This window comes from Anabrus simplex, chromosome 10 (genome assembly GCF_040414725.1).
Source record: "Anabrus simplex isolate iqAnaSimp1 chromosome 10, ASM4041472v1, whole genome shotgun sequence".
Classification (NCBI taxonomy): Eukaryota; Metazoa; Arthropoda; class Insecta; order Orthoptera; family Tettigoniidae; genus Anabrus; species Anabrus simplex.
This window is the reverse complement of record NC_090274.1, coordinates 82,962,460-82,981,177: the sequence shown is the minus strand read 5'-3', so window position 1 is coordinate 82,981,177 and position 18,718 is coordinate 82,962,460. Positions and strand designations below refer to the sequence as shown.

At 37.6% G+C, this 18,718-nt stretch overlaps 1 long non-coding RNA gene across 1 annotated transcript; it reads right to left on the bottom strand.

The window, feature by feature from the left end:
• Nucleotides 1–159: 159 nt before the first annotated feature.
• Nucleotides 160–17,844, bottom strand: LOC137502408 (uncharacterized). Its single transcript, XR_011018776.1, has 3 exons — nt 17,593–17,844; nt 14,071–14,198; nt 160–236 (listed from the first exon to the last, which is right to left on the bottom strand). It is a non-coding gene; the product is annotated as an uncharacterized lncRNA (long non-coding RNA).
• Between the last annotated feature and the right edge of the window lie 874 nt (nt 17,845–18,718).

Here is an 18,718-nt window from a genome sequence, read left to right as displayed (position 1 = left end):
AGTATTGGAAACCTCACTATACATCTTTCCAAGCATCTTCAAAATGTCTGCTATAAAATGAGAAGTTGCTCAATTAAGTCCATTCAGCAGTTTGTAAAAATTTCCGTTATCAGAAAAATGTCATCAAAATAATAGATTACTACAAATGTGTTCACCTGTGTTTCTCTTGGCACTGCCAACTCTGATTTTGGTTCTTCTTTCAAATGTACCTCTTCTGATATAATTTTGTGATTGTCCTGTGGAAAATTAAATATATTAAACAAATTTTCCAGACACATCTGTAAATGTATTTATATACGAGTGGGCTTAACAATTCATGATTTCCTATTAAATGAGACAGTTTCAGTTCCAAATCTTCATTATCATTTGTCAGAAAATTACCATGTTGAGTATCCATAAAAGCATGACAACTAAGAGAACTTCAGGAGTGGAGGAAAGTCCTATTTAAAGGCTCAGAGTTATTTTTGAAGAGTAGAACAATTATGTAATATAAAATCTTTCAAAATAACACTGAATGATCAGGAAAATGTACAGACATACTTACGTATAATCTGCTTTTTAAATTTTTTTTATAGTTGCTTTACGTCGCACCGACATAGATAGGTCATATGGCGACAAGGGGGCAGGAAAAGCCTAGGAGTTGGAAGGAAGCGGCCACAGCCTTAATTAAGGTACAGCCCCAGCATTTGTCTGGTGTGAAAATGGGAAACCACGGAAAACCATCTTCAGGACTGCCAACAGTGGGATCCGAACCCACTATCTCCTGGATGCAAGCTAACAGCTGCATGCCCCTGACCGCATGGCCAACTCACCCAGTCAAATAATCTGCTCATTATATACAAACCAATTCTGAAATATTAAGAACCTCACAATTTATCACTTATCTTTCACATCCTGTACCAGCTAATAAAACTCAGCAGGAAAATGTATCTTCCAAATTTCTTCTTGTATATGAAGTACTCCGCCTGAAGGCAGGGAGGATCCTCAACAGCTTTGCCATCAGCTGCAATACAGAGCAAGGTGTCTCTGGGGAGGCAAACTAAGGATATGAAGAGTAAAGTAGTTTCACATTGCTTTCCTCTTTCAGCAAGACAGTGCTGTTACATAACGGTCTCTCATATTCACTGAACTGTACACACAGACCAGCTATTTCACACCTTTTCCTATAGGATCTGGCTGTATTAGGAATAGTGTTACCCATACTGCTCATATCTCAGTCACTTTCATATCGTAAGAGCCAAGGATGAAACTGAGACCCTAAATACAAGTGACAAACTTGTTCTGGGCCAATCCAGAAGACAACAGGCATTGAGCACCAGAGATGGATTAGAGCAGGCCACCTCATTTGGACGGCATCAAGGACATAACCCCTAAACAACATGAACCATAACCTATAGGTTATCTACAATATCGCAGAGGGCCTGTATGCCTGACATCAGTGCTCCTTGTGAAGGCACGAGTACATATGGTCAGCTGACAGGGATATTGCAACTTGCTCTACGTTGCACCGACACAGATAGGTCTTTTGGCAGCGATAGGATAGGAAAGGGCTAGGAGTGGAAACTGACCACGGCCCTAATTAAGGTACAGCCCCAGCATTTGCCTGCTGTAAAAACAGGAAAATAGAAACCACCTTAAGGCTACCAACAGTGGGTTTGACCCACTATTTCCCTAATACAAGCTCACAGCTGTATGACCCTAACCGCATGGCCACTTGCTCAATATATATATATTGTGCACTGGGACAGGACTTCATATTTATTGAAAAGCAAAAGGTCAGATTGTTGTCCCAAGAATGCCAGACCTATGTTCAACATATGGCTGCACTAATCAGAGTAACTAATCCAAGGATACATTTTGTTTTAACTAAGTTTACTGAATTATAACTGACATTGCTTTTGCAATTCCTGTTTGATATTAAACCCATTTTAATGTTTAAGCACAGGAAGTACTGTGAGACAGAGTTATTATTCACTGTCCATGTTTCTGATTTCCTTTTCACAGACCAAGGAATTAACTCAACAACGGATTGTGAGGATGAAAAACGACAAATTTTATCCCACCTAGTACAGTCATTTATGCTCCGCATATTTCGAAGTTAAGTACATGTATCAAATGACAATTGGCTATTTCTGCCAAACATGACATGGTTCTAAGCATTTTATTTTCCCTCACATTTGCAAACAAGGAAAATAGTGTGCTCACTGCCAATAAAATGTAACCAAGAAAACCCACCAGATGCCACCTGTTCAAATTTAAGTATATAAAGTGAGACAAGATAGATTTAAATTATATTTTCCTAACAATTTGCTGCTCCTATTTATGATGCAACTTAAAATTGTACTGATCTGGTGACGCTGTTTTAAATTTTTTTTTTTTTTAAATCACCAAACCTATGACTAAATCTACAGCTTTTGCCCCATTCCTAAAAAATTAATGCAGTAATTGGAACAGGCTACCAGAAAAATAAAATGGCTGAAATCAAAGCAAAGCAAACAAAGAGGAACAGGAGGAAAGTCTTCCATCAGCAAGAAATCATTGAAAGTCTTCACAAGAAACATAATGGTTCCGGTCTCAATGTTCTGGGCAGCTATTTCCAAGAGGTGATCCAAGATCTTGTCAAGCTTTAGACTTTATGGTGGCAACAGTGAATAGGAGCTCAAAAATACCAGTTTATGGAGGGCTCATACAAAAAAATCGTATAGTCAGCAGCTGTGATGGGATTGCGACTAATAACTGTAGGAATGAAATCTGTTGGACTGAACTCCCTAGTGTTCTTTTCCACATCCAGCAGAGTTAGAGCAAAAGGCATTAACTTTCCTTGATGCTGCTCACCATATAAAATTTGCAAAGAATTCCCTAGCAGAAAAGCAGGTGTTTGTAGATGGTAGTGCTCCAGACCAAGAAAATATTACTGAGGTGAAATACCTGGAAGAACTTGGTACTATTACGGGAAGTGAAAGGCCTGCACACTGGTTATAGATTAAGGAGAAAGAATTTAGAGGGGGTGAGACAGAAGATAAACATTTCCTTAGGTGCATAAACCTTCAGTAATTGTGTGGGTAATACCCTTAAATTTTGCAGTGATCTAGGTCTTGAAGCGTTTACTGATTGTGAAAGTACCATTCAGGTTGCAATGTTCCTAGATTTTGCATTTCATTTAATAAATTCAAGGCGTCTTACGAGTAAGTGAACCAAGGCTGCAAACAGATATTCCAACCAGGACAAAACCTGTACTGATATTGAAGAATGCATAAGTTATCCTAATAATACTATGTTAACTGATGGTTTGTACCTCTGTAACACTAAGAAAATAAATGAAATGAAATGTCGTATGGCTTTTAGTGCCGGGATATCCCAGGACAGGTTCAGCTTTCTGTTTGACACCCGTTGGCGACCTGCACATCGTGATGAGGATGAAATGATGATGAAGACAACACATACATCCAGCCCTCGTGCCAATGGAATTAACCAATTAAGGTTAAAATCCCCGACCCGGCCGGGAATCGAACCCGGGACCCTCTGAACCAAAGGCCAGTACGCTGACCGTTCAGCCAACGAGTCGGACACTGCAATGAATGGTATCATTTCTGATTTGTTAAGGGTACAAGGTCTTGCAGAACATATGTCTGGGGAAAGGATTCTGCACTAAGATACCATCTCACATTGAGTTTGAGATGGATATAAAATTCTGGTCAACTCAAACCTGTATATAGGAAGTGTCTCAATGGTCAGATTGTTCGGCTCGATTCCCGGCGGGAATTTTAACCGTAAGTGGCTAATTTTGCTGACATGGGGGCTGGGTGTATGTGTTGTCGTCATCATCATTTCATCCTCATCAAGACGCGCAGGTCGCCTACTGGCGTCAAATGAAAAGACCTGCATCTGGCAAGATTAACTTGTCCTCAGATACTCCCGACACTGAAAGCCATAAGCAATTTAATTTTCATTACTGGTCAGATCGACCTGTCTTGTAATTGTAATATGTGTTTTTGAAAGGTACTGTTTTATTGAACCCTGGTCTTGTACAGAGAATTCAACAAGAAATGGATTTTGATTGACATGATCAAGATTAAGTCACCAACTATGTAGTCCTTTCTTTATATAGTGAATATGTTGATTATATTGCAAGCAGTGTGTAAAATATTAAGAGATAAGAATTTCATAGTGTTTCGTATTGAGGTGAGTTCACTATTTTGATAAAAGAAGATATATCATGGTTCAACCTTTCAATACTATTAAAATACGAAATGTAATTTTTACATTCCTACTTAATTACAATTGGCACCGGTGTCGACCATTATCCTTGGCCATCATCAGCCAATCACAAATAAATATAAAAGACAATGCACAGGTAAATAAAATGAGAAGTTTAAATAATTCCATCAGTTGCTGTTTATGAAGCACTAAAACACTTCAGAGAGCACTGTGTGTTGAAATTTCAGCTGATCAGTAAAAAATATAAAAGACAATGCACAGGTAAACAAAATGTGATCAAGAATAAAAGTTGACACCAATTATAATTAAGTAGGAATGTAAAAATGTTAATAGTACTGAAAAGTTGAACCATCATATATCTTCTTTTAACTCAATAGTGTGTTAATTAAATTAAATTAATTAAATATGTGCAGTATTTGCATCTTTTGCAGTGTTACATAACATCAGCTCATATTCGTACTGGCAGTAATGAATTATACACCTACAAGACTTTATTACATCCTCCTAATCAACACAAACTCCTGGATAACTTAACTGATAACTTCAGGCCAAGCTGCCAATAGGGGAAAACACAGACACCCCAATAATGCAATTTATATTTTGTATTGTATATGAGGATCCAATAGAGTTCTATAAAGGTATAATTTCTTTGTAGTGCACAGTATGGAACATATGACACATTTATTGTTCTTTGCCTCAGTGCTTAGACATTCATGTTTTTCTAGAGGTGTCAGTTAAAAAAATCTGCAACAAGCCACTATTATTATTATTATTATTATTATTATTATTATTATTATCATCAACATTCTGAATGGCTAAATTACGATGAGAAGGACCATTCCTTGAAAATTTAGTTCCATTCTTATTCAAATAGCAAGACTCTTTTGTAATGGGGCTGACTGATCAAAAATCACCATCAAGGAGGTGAACTAAAAGTGAACCAACACTCAAATCAGATAGCATTTTTGTATATCATGTAATATGGCAATAAACTGATGATTGTATGTAAGAATGCATTTAGTATTTTGTACTGCATAAAGAACAGAGGAATCTTCCAGATATCTTCAGGCCATGCTGCCAATAGCGGCAAACACAGACTCTGTGCTAATGCAACAGTTATCCATGAGCACATTATGAAATGCCCCGTTAAAGGAATAGATACATACATATTCATTATAGACTGTTGTTCCTTCTGGTGTTCAGTCTGCAAGCCTCTGTGAATGTACAAATCACCACAACAATCCCCTATTTCAAACTAGTTCTATATCTCTGATTTTTAAATCATTAAAAAATGAGTCTAGTCATCATTGCCATGGTCTCCCTGTATTCCTCTTACCCTCCATGACCGACTCCATCATTCTCCTATGTAAACTATCCTGCTCCATTCGCCTAACATGACCCCACATGACTACAGCTTCATTCATTCAGTTCAATCCTAACTTAGCCTTTATGTCTTCGTAACAAGTACCCTCCCGTCATTGTTCCCACCTGTTTTACCTGCAATCATTCTTGCTACTTTCATGTCTGTTACTTCTAAGTTGTGAATAAGTTATCCTGAGTCCACCGAGCTTTCACTCCCGTAAAGCAAAGTTGGTCTGAAAAACACCTATGTTAAGATAGTATCGTCCAAGAGCTGACTTCATTCTTCCAACTTCACATCCCCAATCTGACATTCAATTATCTTGGATGCCTTACCTACTGACATCAATTTAGTCTTAGAAAGGCTAATTTTCATGCCATACTCATTGTACCTATTTTCATGTTACAAGACAGTAGATCGCAGGCTTTGGGCAAAATCTGCCATTAAGATAAAGTTGTCAGCATACGCCAGATTGCTTACTAAATTTTCACCTTACTGCCACTTTCTACCTCTTAGCAGATGATCTATGTAAACTACGAACAACGAAGATTTTTCAAAATTCTGGCTAATAGAGAAAATACAATCCTGACAGCCCCTTTATGGCTTGGAACCTCACTGCTATTCATCCTACTTCCTCTGAATCACTGATCTCACCCTCCCTTCAAGGATGCCACTGAACACCTTGCCTGGTATACTGATTATTAAGATACCTTGATAACTGTTGCATTCCTTCTTCTTTGATGGATTATAGGTAGGTGCAATTACAGCATTCATCCAATCTGAAGGTGCCTTACTAACACTGCATTATAATCTTATTTTATGAAGCCATTTCAACCTTCCTTCCTGCTATACCTCACCATTTCAGGCCTAATTTCCTATATTCCTGCTGCTTTATTACAAAGGAGTATATCTACCATCCTTTCCAATTCCTTAAGAGTAAATTCACCAACATCATAGCCCTCTTGACACAAGAGTTGAGAAACAATAGGGATTGCAAGTAATATATGACACAGCAATGTTGCAGAAAAAGACTGTGTACTATAACTGAGAAAATTATTCATGAGAATTAATTTGAAGTGTATGATGCTGTACTGGAAGAATGGGCTAAATATGGTATTGTTGAAGAGAGACATTATGAAGGGGCTAGAGGTAAAGGCTACATTTTGCCTCATCAGGGTGTAATTAAGGACAGTGCAACGATGCGAATTAGGCCCATATTCGACACATCCAGTAAAAGGAAGAGGAAGTTGTCACTGAATGACTGTATGACAAAAGTCCAAACTTAATTGAACTTATTTTCTCTGTTGTGTTCGGGTTTAGAGAGGGGCCAGTGGGTGGTAGAATATTAAATGTTGGCACTCGCATGTTACTGCTGCATTTGCGTGAAAGATTTTCTGTTATACAAGGATGAAGAAGAAGCCAGACAATGATGTCAAGATGTGTGAGATGAAAAACGGCACAAAGCTAAGAAGGCGGTAGCTGATTCAGGAACTCTATCGGTATTTGAGGTGCTGGACTCTTGATACTGAAAGTAAAAAGGAAGGGGTGGATTATGTTCTTTACATTTGCTGTGTTCAGGGCAGTGCACTTGAACAGGTCAGCAATTTCATAACGAATGGATTTTTACTGAGTCTTCCACAGTTCATCACTCGATGAGAAAGATCAAAAGTTTCTACAACAAAAATGGAACAAATTTCAATGGTACAGGTAATTTGTTTTGAACTGTCGACTAACACCACACAGAAAGAGAGTCCACAATGCAGCAAATACAGTACAGAATTAACCCTCCCACAGCAGGCTGGTGGGGTGGTCAGTGGCAAAGTCTGATTCGGATAGTAAAGAGAAATTTGAGATGTGTCTTCGGGAGAGCTTCACTGTGCTGTGAAGAGTTGACGACACTACTGTGGAAGTGTGAAGCCGTCGTTGATTCCTGTCCTCTTGCCTACTTGCCTGAGAAGCCTGAAGATCTCAAACAACTTTCACCTTCAAGTATTTTGCAAGACAATGTCTGCATGGGAATACTAGATTTAGATCAACTGGATTCTGTGAACTTATCAAGGAGATGTTGATTTCTACTACAGTTGCAGCAAGATTTTGAGAAGAGTACCTAAGTCATTTGATCCAGGAGCAGAATACAATGTCTACAAACACTGGATAAGAGGATGTGGTGCTGGTTGCAGCTGATGGGAAAGAACTGGATCGACTGACCATTAACACGGGTGCTGGAAGTGTATCATGGGAAAGTTGGACGATTTGTGAGGTTGAGAACATTGTCAGGTGAGGTGACTAGGAGGATGCTGATGACTGTCCCAGTAGCTTTCACTCTCATGAAGAGTCTGACTCATGAGATTCCTCAAAGTGCTATTATGACAGCACGTCTACTGTTTCATGTGGATATAAAAAATTATTCAATCTAAGTGATTTACAATAAATATGAAGTTTCTGTCATGTAGAAAGAATGTTTCTCACAGGCTATGTGCTTTAGGAGTTAAGACTGTAAGGCAGCCTGAAAAGATATCTCCCTCATTAATCCTCCTATCAAAATAGTGTACATGAGCAGGAAGTTTTACAAATAGATTTCCAGTAAGGTTGGTAGATTTCAAATCAGGTTGGCCATGTATATTTTTTGGGAGAGTAAAATCATTGTTTCAGTCTTCACATAAATCCACAGTCAATTCAAGGATGTTGAAATGATATTGAACCTAAAAACTATCCATGGATAAGAGGATTCTAAATGTGGGTTCAAATACAGCCAGTAGTTTTTCAGTTACAAGTACTCAAACAACAACAACAAGAAATAGGCAAGACCCCCTAAGGTAAAAAATATTTAGGTAGCATTATTAGACCTGAAATGGAGAATTAAAAGAAAATGCTGCCAAAATAATCAATATATATTTACCCAGTTGTGACAATTTTATTTATGTAGATTACAGTCATTACTAATATGCATGGCTCATGGTCCATGGACTAGAATGATGCAGGTTTCCATGTAAATTTATCCTGTCCTACCAGTTTCTTCTCTAACTAGTGCAGTGTTTTCCACAGAAATTTTGTCACCCGAGTATCAGGAATGAGTGGCTTGGTGCAGAATACTACGTAATAAACGGATATGAAAAAATTTCAATTTATTCCCCTCACGCATTCGTATTAACAGACGGGTAACAGTAAATGCAAAATTGAACTATTTTAGTATTTTTAGCCTGAACAAGACAACAGAGGATTTCTAGTGTTCTACTGTTCATTCATAATCATTCAATACCAGGGATTATTATTCTATTGCTGTGGAGGGCCATACGGGTCTGTGACATCATTGAAAACTGCTAAACATTTAAACTCTGATGTAATTATGCTGAAAATAATGATTGATCACTGAACTAAACAGTTTTACAGTATGTAATTAGTGCATATCTAGGTTATGCTAGCTGGGCGGTCTGTAACCATGGCAGGGGACTTCACCCATTAACAGGTCTTAGGGATAGCACTCTAGTTGAACTAATATTTACTACAATTCTTTTATCACATTAACATCATGGCCTGCCCTATCACTCTAAACCTTGTATTCGCAGACGGATTAACATTCTTTACCCGATACCTCCATTTTCTTACTCGTCGTTGGGCGGCCTAGTTTGACGAAATGGAGTCGCTCAGCAGATACCTCAGGGTTTACTTACGGCAAGTAAGACATGTAATCTTACTGTAGAATTCGCTTTACGTGAGTTCAAGAGAATTCCAACTCACGGGTGACACCTATCGTTACTCACGACATAATAATAATCATCGTCGACAACCTTATCAGAGTATAGACTTCGAGAGAACTTACCATGGTTAAATGAACACTTAATTACATGGTACCTTTCTTAACTATTAATTAACTTACAAACTAGACAGTAATTAAAGAATTCATGACACCAGCAATTATAGAAAAATAACAAGATATTTATTAATAAAATATTAAGTTATTAAATTTCCATATACTGCGTCGCATTATTTAAAAATTGACTGAAAATACATATGGAGAATGAGTCAGCGCTGGCTCGTATAATAAACGAAAAATAATATTCAGTATTTTAAATTATTAAAATGATCAGTTCCTTTGTGAAGTAGAAGTTCAATATTTACACATTTACAATAGATCACTGGACACATCTGAGGTCCACCTCGCATTTGAAATGTAAGTATAACATCGACACAAATAACTAGTTCCGATAGTTCACTTTCTTTAGTCTGATTAAACCAGTCTCACTTGGACATAATATTCAGCCGAAATACATCTTAAATACACAATAAATTAAGTCTGAATAAATTGGAATACATTTAAGTAGATCTGATTAAATTGATGGAAATCGAAAATAGATCTAAGTAAATTAAGATAATTTTTGAGTAAAATCCGAAGTCATGATTTTGTTGCAACGATCTCGTTGTGCTTGGATAACTACTTACGAACTAAGGCATTCTTTCCTAGTGCCTGGTAAATGCGGCTCCTACTCTAGCCTTTCCCTAGCTGAAGTTCGTTAAAGAAATGTACGTTCAAACGTAGAATATTAATCGATCTAGCTATCTAACTAATTTTCAACATAATCTTTGGCTGTCATTCACATGTCCTTTTAGGTTCAATGTCCCTTTCTTTAGTTATATTCCAATAACATTCAATTACAATGCAAGCTACTTTACTCTCTTGCCATCAGTATGGAAGCGCTATGACGCGAGGTTTAGAAACATAATCTCATATATATCGGTGTCGTAATGCATCTGGTTAACTACAGCTATTCAAAGTATCGTAGTATTCTAATGTTCATTATAAATCATCTACACTGACATACTAATACGTCACGAGCATACATCTATAATAGAAAATCCAGTTCGTACCTTGGCTTGTGTAGCTCCAGCGGTGTGGGCACTCTTACGCAAATAAAACATAAAATAAACTTGTAGTGTGGCATAACTTAACTTGCAGGTACACGATGGTCCTGCACCGCGTAAAAACATCTCATACCACTATATATATATATATATATATAACTCGAAACTTTCATCCAATTACCATAATCATATTCTTATTACAACATCCATTTAATATTAACACCGTAGCCTCCATAATAATATATCGCGTTCCCAACTTCACGACTACGTTAAAATACCACACAATTTCTTAATAATATTTACAAGTCACAGCTTCTCATAACCTACGGACGAGTTCAATGCCCTTTCTATGAACCAAACAATGCGTAATTCCATTTGTTTCTTTCTACACCGCGCACAACCATTCGTGACGTCAACTTTAAGCATTACTTCAATGAAATCTCTATAATCTCCCAGCATGTCATTTCAATCAGCTGTTTCACATTTCTCTTCAAACCTCACGCTTCCTACAAGTATTCTGGTCGATATAGCATAAACTATTGCTATATTACTAAATCGTAACTACGAACTTAATTATCTCACACATCGTTGGTAATCCTCACTTGCATTGCCATATTTATCGGTCTACAATTAACCCATCGGCACATACCTAAGGTACATGTGTAGGCAAACCAAAAATTATGTGATTAAATATTATGAATGATTTAGCTCGCTCATTGTTGTCCCTGGTCCAGCTGTTCCGTTCCCAAATGGATGTGGTTGGGTCTTCGGTTCGGTCACGGGTTAGACATCTGGTACGTCATCCGCTCCTTCGTTCTGGAAGTACTATCCGGATTCCCGTTGCCTTCCTTCGTCATGGCTCGGTCGGATGGTTACCCGTCGCCTTCCTCATCATTGCCTGGTCGTATGGTAAGATGAATTGTTCCCAGGTCGGTCCATCATGTGAATTTAGCACATCATCTTGATCATCTTCTTGTCAGTCTCAAAGTTGAAGATTATATTGCAGTATACAGCCATTTATGCTATTCTTCTCTGACGTCTTTAATCCTTAATTTTATTTATTTTTATTTTTCTTCGTAGCTCTTCGACGTATCCGCAGTTTCGTATGTAACGAATTCAGTACGTCTATTCTCGTCTGAACTGCTTTTGAATCTTGACGAAAACTTATTCTTTATTCTTATTCAATCGTTGAGATATTTCTTTCTTATGCACGATCCTTTGCTTCTGCTCAAGAATTATTCTGCTGACGGTGATTGCGTCCGCTCTCGTTGTCGTGAAAATTCAAGATGAAGATTTTTTAATAATAATGTTTTTCTATTTTTTTGAAAACAATACTGTAGACCGTCCACTGTCCGTTTTTACTCGAATACTAGACCATTCCATGACGTATATGGCCCTCTGAGTCATCATAACAGGTGACTATTCCTTGCTTGTAATAGATTACATGGCCCATACCTTCGGTCGGCGCCATTTTGTAATCTGTCGTGGACGTGCGAACGGGCACAACCTGTAGACTTGCTTGTAAGATAATTAATGAAATCCTGCAGGAATTTGTTTCTATAAAAAAGAATAATAAGGTTGTTATAACATTCCTTCAGTTGTGGAACATTAATACAGCTGTTGCAGTACCTACAACCACACATTCAGGTCAGGTGATACCAGTGATGTAATATCATGCTGGAAAAAGAGGTGGTCAACAATTTTGCAATTAACTGGTTTTTAAATACAGTATAAGGTGACTTCTCATTTCAATGTAGTACTTAACCATCTCGCTATCCACATGACCCCTGTTACCTCCTGACAATAACAGGGAAAAATTATAGTACTCCCCTAGATTTATCCATCTGTGCAATCTCAAAAGCAACACTTTAAGAAGCCTTAAGAATATTGTGACAGTAGAAAATTAAATTACCAAAGTTGTCGATCAACATTATGAAATCTTTTTAATCAGGAGAAAAGATGAGTAAAAATCAATAATGAACAAGCTCCCCATATAAAAGTAAAATTTAAATCTGTTTGTGCCAAAGAGGATAATATAGAATTATCAATACTGCATTAATGGAAACGACCCCCACATGATTTTAGGCGAAAAGGAACCGACAAGTGACCACCAGTAATTTTATCTCGAAAAGTAACTCAAATGTCACTGTAGTAATTTTACCTAATGAAGAAAAGTCCATAGCACTAATAGGATCCAGAACAAGCATTAAGTTTCAGGTACTGATATCTTGAACTCATTGGAAATCTTACTGGGGCCTTCTAGGTAACATAAAGGTGCTCATTCTTTAAAGAATAGGGCCTGTTCAGTTAATTTACACTGAAAATAATTAGTGTTATGTAACCAATCATTAAACTATCCATGGGGAAAAATATTGAATACAAGATTCCATGCCAACAACTATCCACTATTTCCAATAACAATGAATGACATCCAGCATGTAATATACTACATGTGATGGTTTGGTCTGCCCTGTCAATATATTACCAATTTCTAATTTTGTACAATTATTTCACTTGTACATGTTTCGGGAGCCCCAACTCACTTCATTAGCGATTTCCACATCATAAATCAATATTCCCCATAACTTAAGGTCTAATATTATTCATCTATACATACGACATCAATATATACCATTATTTTTAACACATAAACATATAATGCCTATTTATTGATAATGTTTGTTGTAATGGAACACATTAGAACATTTATAAATAGTTCAACTGGTTATTCTTATGTTACGTGACACTTCAAACATTTATTAAAACGTCACATTATTTACTTAGAAAAATAAATTATTGATAAAAAGTTTCTTGGTACTGTTTGTTCTGTTGTAGCCCTCTTAAGCATTGACCTATTAAAAAATTAACTATTATACTACCAAAGTTAATATCATTGCCTTATTATTCTTAGAACATTTTCTAGAATGAACTGGTTTACCATTGAATTATTTGACTCCTTATGATGTAAACGTGCAATTCATTATATCATGTCAGACGGAATCTTTCTATGTTGGTGTTGGGCTGGAATTTAGACAAGAGCGGATCAAACCTCCCATCATGTCCATGAATTCGTGGCTATTATTTGCTGTTCTTACTGTAAATTATTGAAACAGAGGAAGACTACCCGCTCACCAGCCTAACACTTATTGATTCTATGTGGTGCAACACTAGCTTTAAAGTTTTCAAAACACTAAGATGATGGAAATCGTTCCTGCAAGAGGCAAATATATTTGAGCACCTTTAATACCATCAGGGTGATAAAGGATTTAATATGCCAACTTGAAACCAGAAGGCAAACCCTCCACAATCTGAGCTACTCAGATCGCCATTTTTCCTGACAAGAGCTACAAAGCCAAGAGAGATGAAGAGAATAACCACTTCGTCAGCTTTCAGACAGCTGTGCCATATAAAAGGTGCATACCTGGAAATTCTGCATTTGTGTAATCATAAAAAATATACTTAGTCAATTTGAGATTAGTATACAAATATATATGAGCTTTAGGAATAGACAGCAAGATAATCATACATCTCCTGAACATCAGATAAAAGTAGAGTTATGTAACCAGTCAAACTCAGGCGACTGCTAAGGGTTTAATTGTAATCACTATAAAGTTACCTGTAATGATACTTACACATGAAGTATTTGAAGTTTCCTCAAAGCAGATTGGTTCCTCTTTGACCTTTACTTCCAAGTCCATTTTAAAGAGCGTGTGAAGGTCTAGATGCTTTCGGGATGTAGATTACTTCCACGGACCTTGCACTGAAACATGAGCAACAAACACTATTACTGCTGTTTTGTAGTCAAGTCTGTACTTTTAGGCGACTGTTGATACTGTGCTCATAGCCACAGGACCTCCAGTTTTACCTGGAAAATGAACCTCAGGGAAAAACATTTTCAATGACAGAACAACCCACACCCACAGAATGGGATTAATTTCCATACCTCTTTTGAAAAGCCTGTGACTATGCAACTTACATATCACCCCCTACACTGGCAGTCTAATGACTTGGTTTAATGTACCTTCCTTTTTTACTATTTACTTACATCACACTGACACGGATAGGACTTATGGCATTATGGCTAGGAGTGGGAACCAAGTAACTGTCACCTTGAGTTATGTAGAGTCCCAGCATTTCCTTGGCATGAAAATGGGAAAACACAGAAAACTTTTTCTAGGGCTGCGACTTCCTTCCCACTCTTATCCCATCATTACCATAAGACCTATCTATGTCAGTGCAATGTAAAGCCAATTGTAACAAACAAAAAAAGAAATTCTACAACCAAACCTTCGAAACTATTCATTTCTTGCTCAACTTGCAGGGCAAATGATCCACATTTAGCCACTGTGAAGACACAATCCCTGTGCCCTGTCCCTCCGCTAGCTCTATTGGCCATGTACATTTTGTACTGCTCAATATAAACCTCACTCTCTTTATACTAGAGTCCAGCGGAGATTCAGATACAATATAAAATTTGAAAGTCACTATTAGGAATGTTTGATATAGTACATCCAGTTTTGTTTTCAATCCACAAAGCTTTGGAAGTAAGTGGTGGGCCCCATCTTATTCAACACACTTACCAATTATGTAAATCATTCTGAATGTTAATGACAATTGTGGGGAACCCCTGTGCATTATGTATTTTAATAAGCCAGTTTCTTACATAGATATAGCCATAGTTCTTCTCTCGACGCACAGTACTCACCTGGGCTAGCAGCCCCTTTCATAGCCTCCAACCAATATGTTGAATTCAGTAGCAGTTCAGCCAGATTCCTTATTGATCAAACAAATTATTTGATAGAGAATAGCCAGGTACTCACTGGCAAGTTTATCCAGAAAGTTGCAACCATTACTGATTATGCTACAATATATACTGTATGTCCACTAAAACAAACAGTTCTGAACTGGCTGTCAACTCCTTTGTTACAAGAACAGTTCCAACTGGCTATGAACTCCTTCATTACAACAGTTCCAATCAACAGTTCTGAAATGGCTATAAACTACTTCGTCACAACAAACAATTGCGAACGGGCTATGAACTCCTTCAAAATTATCTTAATGAGCATACATGAAACAGAATGCTTCCAGACGTGATTGTTAATAATGGTTTGTTGGAATTAGTAAATAGCATTTGTGAACTGTATAAACGGCATCTACGAATTGTTACAAAATGTTAAACAATGGATGATGGAAGACCTCACTATTCCAGTGAGAAGTACTGCATGTAGTCACACCATTTACTGGTCGAATCAAATGTGCATGTATACAACATGCAGTTCCTAGTATTGAACCCACGCTGCTGGCATGGGCTCTGAAATGCTTCTGAATGTAGTTAGAACAGCTTGAATTCAGAACTCACAGTTTCGAAGAAGTTCTGAATTTCTGTTGGAACAGCACCTACAATATTGGCACAGACACCGTTTTGCATATAATACAATTATATAAATACTAGGAGCATTATAAGTATACCATTAACCCTTACTCAATAAAGGAAAAAATATGCATATTAAACTATTTTCTAAACACAACATAAACTCATTCTATTCAATCAAGATTTTCTCCTGCTCAAAAAAGTATTGGCACACTGTACGTCATTTGTTATTGAGCTTTACAGACAGCGCCGTGCATACCAGATTTGTGCAATCGGAGATGACAAATAGTTCAGTCGCTTGCCTGACGCCAGTGTATGGGTCATTCACTTGTCAGGATAAATCTGAAGGCAAAGGAGCATTCCGTGTCATTCCACACCCTGGTGGTTTTCTTGCATTCGTAGGGTAAAAGTTACCATGAATTTGGTAAAGAACTTTCTGTTACTTATTCAACAATGCGGGCAATCATCAAGAAGTTGCAAGAGACAGGTACAACAAACAATACACACAGATCTGGACGTCCCAGAGTTCCTACATGTAGGAAGCATCAAAGCCTGGTTCACCTTGCACTAAAAGAGTCCTTTAAAATGCAGGGTCGATTGTATCGGACATCCAGACAACATCCAACAAACAGGTCAGTCTTCAAACTATTATGAATATTTTGAACGCAGTTGATATTCATGGGAGATCTCCCAGAAAGAAACCATTTATTTCGGAAATTAACCGAAAAAAACACTTCCAGTTCGCCAAAGATTATGTCAATAAATCAACTGAATTTTGGAATTCTGTGCTATTTTCTGACGAATCCAAGTTTAACTTGTTTGGGTCTGATGGAAATGTAAAAGTGTCGTGCAAACGAAATACAGAGTTCCAATCACTACATGCCCTACCTACAGTAAAACATGGGGGAGGGAGCATAGTCGTTTGGGAATGCATGGGAACTTCTGGTATTGGTGACTTGGCTATTATTGAAGGTGTCGTGGATCATCATAAATATACCGATGTGTTGCAAGGCCACTTATGTAGCAGTGCACAGAAACTGGGTCTTGTAGGCATCTTTAACTTTCAACAAGACAACGACGCGAGACATACGGCTCTGTGAACGTGGGAGTGGTTACTATATAATGCACCAAGAAAAGTTTTCACTTCACACAAAGCCCTGGTCTTAACCCAATAGAGCACCTTTGGGCTCACTTGGAGACAAAAGTTTGAAAATGTTATTCCGTAACAGTTGGAGGAATGGTCAAAGAACTCACGAGAGATAACTCGCAACATGGTTCCCTCCATGCCAAGACGTCTACAAGCTGTCATCAGTGCCAACGGTAAGCACGAAGGCTACTAGACTTGAGTTATGTGAATTACAGAGACTTTAATTTCATTTGTGTATAGGTGTGCCAATACTTTTTTTGATGTGTAGAGCAACTGATTTTGTTTTGTAAACTATTATTTTTGTTGTGAGAAACCAATTATACTCGAAGAACATTATATTTACTACGGTACTGTACATTTCAACAAATATATCAGTGTTTTGACATCACATGTATTTGTGTGGAATGTATATATAATAGTAGGTGTGCCAATACTCTTTGGTGCCAGTGTATACTACTGAGCGTGAGCAGGCTATTCAGGATCAATCGGTACCATGTTAGAACAAATTTGCATGTTTTATCGCTAGGAATGGTAGCTGAGATATATTTAATGTAGACACCCTACAGTAGGCTGAAAAACAGAATTATCTACCGCTGATCTTTTATGTTTAAATGAGAACTGAACAATAAAACTTACCTTATTTCCTATCACGTACAGTACGGTATAAAGTTCCTTATAGAGATGCATAAGATTGAGACTCCTTTGGACACGGTGTAAAACGTAAGAGACTGCAATTTCCTGATGTAGAAAATATTAACGGAAACAGCGCAATCCACAGAATAAACCGGCAGAAGCAGCCGCAATATGTCCGAGATGCACAGCACAAAACAAATTAATTCGAACATTAATTAACGACAAGCCAAGCACTTCGAAAGTAAACCGGAAATGGTGAATACGGCCCCTCACAAATTTATAAACAGTGCGTCGTTCCTCGACCGTATACATACACATCCGGTATAATTCACTTATCTCCAGCTAACTACTGCACATGGATAGAAGTCAAAAGTCATCTGGGACAACCAAGACCAACCATTACACAAAACCACAAGACAGAAAACACATGGCGTGCGTACCAACGACAATCATGAAAGATATAGACTGCTACCTTGTCTTGTCTTGTCACGACAGCCACGTAACCTAGAATAAAAAAAACAAGTATGGAGGAGGCGGACAAATAAAGTCAAACGTGTAAGAAATGTGGGAAATTAAGGAATGAAACAACAAAACGACTACACAGGAAAAACACAAGGACACAAGGGGACTAATCTTCACGCCAAAGCGACCGGTACTTGGCGACTTTCTACCAAACACAAACAGACCGGGTCAACACCGAGGTTAGAGATAAAGGTATCTAACTTCGATCATATATCCAATAGATGGCTGATGACGTCACATTCTTGAAGCAAGGATCTCAATCAGCTGACTGGTGGGTAGTGCGAGCGTTTTGAACATTGTGTTATAGGCGAGAATAGTGATCAGCGTACTTAAAAGTGACTTTTAGCTACTGTAAATGAAGCGATGGTGCACTATTGCGTAGTGTATGGATGCAAGGAGACCTTCAAAAAAGGATCTGGCATTTCCTTTCACGGGTAAGTAAATATTTACGTAAATATGATGATGATGTAAGGGGTTTCATACAGTTGTTGTCAGGTGTCTGTAGAATACGTACGTTTATTGTATTGGTTACAGTTCCAGTTTCCCGGTTACAGCAATTTTGAATACTGTGCTTTTATTGATTTCAGTTTTCCTGCTGATGAGACAA